Source organism: Nannospalax galili, unplaced genomic scaffold (assembly GCF_000622305.1).
Source record: "Nannospalax galili isolate Female #2095 unplaced genomic scaffold, S.galili_v1.0 scaffold336, whole genome shotgun sequence".
Lineage (NCBI taxonomy): Eukaryota > Metazoa > Chordata > Mammalia > Rodentia > Spalacidae > Nannospalax > Nannospalax galili.
In genome coordinates, this window is record NW_008343385.1 from 8150337 (window position 1) to 8155893 (window position 5557).

The window sequence follows — 5557 nt, forward strand, 5'->3', positions numbered from 1 at the left end:
GGAAGGAAGGAAGGAAGGAAGGAAGGAAAGAGCGGGGAGGGAGGGAGGGAAGGAGGGAGGGAGGGAAGGAAGATAGATCTGAAATTAACAGTATTCTAACTCAAATAATTCTCTTCAAAAACTCACACTTTGTCCCCGTGCACCTTCTTAAAAGCTAACTAGCACTGAGTTCCTATTCAAAGTGAAAAAGAAATATGGGGCCCTGAATGTGGAAGCAGCTGAGAACCAGTGCCTCACATAATTGCCACCCTCTGGCCTTCCTCAGTGGTACAACCCCCTTCTGTGGTCTTCCCCAATATGGCACAAGCCCCCTCCTGCTACCGTCCACCATATGACACAATCCCAATCATAGGACACTCCTGAAGGAAAAAGCATAAAATCTCTGACTCTGTAAGATAGGCTGTCTTCCTCTGGTCCCAGATCGTGAGGAGTTACCGTCTCATGTTTATTTTCTGCCTAATACATCTTGTCTGTTGAGGTCCATTCCTTTACCTCCCCCCACCTTCCTATTTTCTTACATATGGTACTGAAACCCTGGAGGGAATTCTTGGCAGGGGAGGTGAGCCTCCTCTGTCCCAGCCTGCCTCGCCTCACCTCGCCTCTCCTCTCCCTCCTCCCCCCTTCCTTTCTCCGTTCTTACTATTTTGACTTCTGGTATTCAGGACTTGGACTCTCCCTCAAGCCTGCTTAAGCCTACTTTGGCTAAACAGTGGCTAGAAAGCCACCTGGAGCTTGGAGCTTATTTGCTCATCAAGGAACCAGCTCACCATAAGAGGTGTTCTGTTCAGATTCTCTCTGCAGACTCTTTCCTGATGGGGGTTCAGACACTTCCCCCAAACTCAACAGAATCCTCCCCAACCCCAGCACACTCAACTGATTCTGAACCAGATCTGGCAGATGAACAGCATCCCATCAGCCCAACTCCACCCTTTGCAACCCAACTGCTGATGCAGTTCCAGCCCCTCCTGGCCCTCTTCTTTAATCCACTCCCCTTCCACCCTTCCCTTGCCGTACAATCTATCCTCCATTACGTAACTCCAAAACCTCAACACCTGCTGTACTCCAGCTTCAGTGCGACCCTCTTCTCCTCTCTCCCCTCACATACCTACTCTTGGGAATGTTGCCCTGTGCCCGTTTCCTCTGGGAGGTGCTGAAAATAGGTCCCGTTAAGGTCCATGTCCCCTTCTCCTTAGTTGACAAATAGAAGAAAAACTTGGCAGCTTTTCAGAAAATCCTGCCAAATATAGGAAGGAATGTCTCCAACTCACCCAGGCTAATAGCCACCTGGGGTGACTTTTATTATGTCCTCACATCCACACTCACCTAAGACAAAAAGTCCACCTTTAGTTACATGCAACACAACATGCTGATTGCCTTCAGGAGCAGGACAGGGTCAACTTCCCAGTATAGACAAAGCCTTCCTCATCACTGAGCCTAATTGGCAATACCAAATTGATAATGCAGGTATCCAGAGACAGAACCATATGGTTTCCTGCCTCCTGGAGGGATGACAAAGATCTCACACGCTCAAGTCAATTATGAGAAAATGAGGGAAGGAATTGAGGGGCCAATGAAAATCCATCTCTTCATGGCTGCCTCACAGAGGCTGTTGTTAAATTTATTAGGCTGGATCCCAATACTCCAGAAAGACAATTGTCCCCCACATTCAGTTCATTAGCCAGTCACCCTTCGACATCATCTGCCCTCAAACTTAACAAGAGCTTCTGAACCTGGCCTCAAGGTCTTTAATAACCAAGAGGTGAACGCAAAGAAGGAAAAGGAGAGCTACCTCAAAGTAGTATCAATGGCTAGCTTCTGCTATGCAACCTCGGGTGAGCAGAGACAAAACTAGCCCCCAAAGATCCCAAACTTCAGCTGGTTCCTGTTCCTGCTGCAGTAGGGGAAGGCCCTAGACAAAAGCTTGTCCTAACCCTCAGCCTCCCACCATGCCTTGCCTTGCTTGTAGTCAATGTGGACACAGGAAAGCAGACTGCCTTCAGAGGATACTCCCTTCCCACTCAGTTCAGTCCTCCTCACCCCTGCTAGATGTTTTTCTCTTCTGTCTACTGCAGTGAGGCAGCCTGGATTCTTTAGCTACCTCCTAGAAGTCATGAACCCAGGATTATTGGGACAGTGTCCAGCTGTCCTGTTTCCTTTATGGTTATCACTGGGACTAGTCTATTTCTCCTAACTGAATTTGCCTGCCCTCTTCTCCAGACCTGGACTGTGATGAGAGTTGGAGGCAACATAGTAACCCCCAAACAAACTCTCCCAGTTTGCACTTTGGGCTCTGTAACTGTAATCCACTCATTTTTAGTTTTCCCTCCTGCCCCTCTCCCCTTCTGGGATCTGACCTCCTACAAAGACTGGGGGTTACCTCTTCGTTCTCCATAGCCAATAGCAGACTATATCTAGACTCTGTTTCACCTCCTGGACCTTCCCACCCCAAACTTCCTACCCCCTTGGCTCTCCAAGCTGCTTAATCACCCTGACATCAACCCCCTAGTATGGGATATAGACCACTGGTCATCACAACCTACCACTCCACTATCTTCACACCTCTTATGGATCCGCCTGATATCATTAAAGCCCCCCAGTACCTTCTCAACTGTATGGAACTTTATGGCCATCATACACCCACTACTCCAATCCCATCTACTCATCCATGCAGGTGGAGGCAGAGGGACTGCAGAGCCCAAGTTCATCTACCTATTGGAGAAAGGCTGTTGGGTTCTCTCCTCATAATATCCCCATTCTTCCTATAAAAAAAAAATCAAATGGCTACTTCCACTTGGTTCAAGACCTGTGAAAAATTAACAGGGCCATTAAACTCACCGATCTTGTTGGCCCTAACCCGTACACACCCTATTTTCATTCCCTCTAATACCACACACTCAATGGTAATAGATCTTAAGGATGTCTTCTTCACTATTCCAGACTCAAAACCTCTCTTTGCTTTCACCTGGACTGCTCCCAATCTCTGCCTCTCCCCAACAGCTAACATGGACCATTCTTCCCCAGGGGTTTTGGGATAGCTCTCACTTTTTTAGCCAGTGCCTTCAAAGGAACCTGGCCACCCTCTCCCTACAACCCAACACCGTTTCTCCAATAACTAGATGAACTTGGGCTCTGCAGTCTCTCTTCCTCCATCTGCATCCATAACACCGTCAGACTCAAATGCTTTCTAGACAGTGCAGTTAGTGTCCTCTATGGTCACCTACCTACGGCTTTCCCTCTCACCAAGAAAAGTGGTATATCCCACTGATGCATTACTCAGATCCAAAAGATCCCCATTCCCACCACCAAACAAGACTTATTCTTGTTCCTAGGGCTTATGAGTTATTTTCACATCTTCATTCCCAACATTTCCTTCAAGATGCAGCCCCTCGATGAAGCAGCCAAAGACCCTCCCCCTGGATGATCCTTTACACTCTATAAAAAGCCTCCTCCCATCAATCTATGCCTTAAAAACAGCCTTAACCCAAGGCACTATTCTGTATTTTCCTAACCCTTCTAAACCTGTCTCCTTTCATCTACACCTAGATAAAGGTCAAGGCCTAGAGCCCTTGTGCTAGACAGATGGAGACACCTTACAGCTCATAGCTTACCTGTCCACAGAGCTGATGGCTCCTTTGCCTCCACATCTGGCCACCGCTGCCCTCCTCATCCAAGAGTCCAGCAAAATCAGCCCAAGGCAACCCCTGAGCTTTAATTTCCCTCTCTCCTTGGATAGAGCTTATCCCCTCCCAGTTTTTTTTGATCCCAACATCTCCTTCCATCACTGTCTGGATCTGAATACAGCTACCTTGTACCCCCTAGTTTATCATTCCACTGATAATCCATGATCACACTCTTGTACAGATATCCTTGAAGTAACCTTCAACCCCTTACAGCACATAGTAAACACCCAGGACCCCTGACTGGTTCATAGATGGTGGCTCCTACAAGAAAGAGCCCTTCAAAGTAGGGTATACTATAACTCAAAGATCCAGGGAACAGGACCATCCCCTCCTAAAACAATCATCAAGGCTGGTTCCCTAACCCCCAATACCACCTCAACAGGCAGAGTTGATTGCCCTCACTTGAGCCTAATTGTTGGCAAAGGAAAGGGAGATAAACATCTTCAGTGATTCTAAATAGACTTGTAACATCTTACACTCTAACACAGTTATCTGGCAGGACAGAGGCTTCTTAACCCAAAAGGGAACCCCTATACTTAATGGGGAACTCACCCATTGCCTTCTTGATGTGGCCAAACTACCCAAACCGGCCACAGTACTCATTGTCGAGGGCACCAAGAACTTAGACATTGGATCCTCCCAGGCCAACAGTGCTGTGGATTGGCAACATTGCCAGCACTGGGAGAAACAGCTCCATCCCATATCCTTTTTGCTCAATCAGTTCAGTTCCCTCATCCCAACTAACAGGAACTCGTTAGGCAGAAGGGAATCCTCCTGTGGGAACAATGGTGGTGCATTAATGACCTCTTGATTCTTCCCAGCTCCTGTTGCTCTCAGATCCTCCAAAATCTCCACATTCTTCTCCACCCCAAGCTACCCTCCCTCACTCAATTCTTGCAGACCCATTTTTTCCTCCTCCCGGAAGTTCACCACCTCCTAAAAAATATCACAGTTAATTACATCATCTGTCAAAGAACCAATCCTAATACAAGGTGCCAACTAGCAACTGGACTTCACCCACATGTCTACCATCAGAAAACTCAAATACCTCCTTGTGTTGATAGACACCTTCTCAGGCTGGGTGGAGACTTTCCCACATCCAGCAAACGTGCCTCCACAGTCACCTCTATACTGATTCGGCCTACCCTCTTCCCTGCAGTCCAACAGTGGGCCCAAATTCACCTCACAGGTAACCCAATCTACAGCTGCCTCTCTAAACATAAAGTAGAACTTCCACATCCCCTACCATTCCCAATCTTCTGAGTCCTTGACCAAGTTACTGCTAGAAGCCCAACAAGATTGGACAAGGTTACTTCCCCTCACCCTCCTAAAGGCTCGATCCCTACCCTAGAAGGCCTCAAACCTTCAAGTGTCTGTGTGGTCAGCCCCACGTGGTCCCAGTTCCATCTATAACAGCCTCGACTCGGCTTCCATCACTTCTTCTGCAGCCTAGTGTATGTCATCTTCGCTTCCTCCTTTGGTCCTCTGCCTTGATCTGTGCCCCCTCCCCTTCCTCAAGCCAGTACAAGAGGTATATCTGCCCACCCCCACCCCCACACATACAAAGAACTCAAATTTTGAGACCCAAATGGAAAGGGCCATATCAAAAATGTCTATCCCCACCACAGCTAAGTTGCAGGGATACCCCACCTGGGTCCACATCTCCAACGTAAAGAGCCCCTTTATGGCTCAGGTTCCATAGACCCTACTTATTCAAAAATCACCAAACTCCTACCTATCGGGGAGGAAGAAACTCCTGAAGATCCAGCCACCCACAACAAATGCCAGTTTCCCGAGACTTCTTCAAGCTTTTTCTCTCAGCACTTGCAGAAGGCATTACCTGGTATCACTTCCTGAGACCCCCCCCCCCCCCCCCC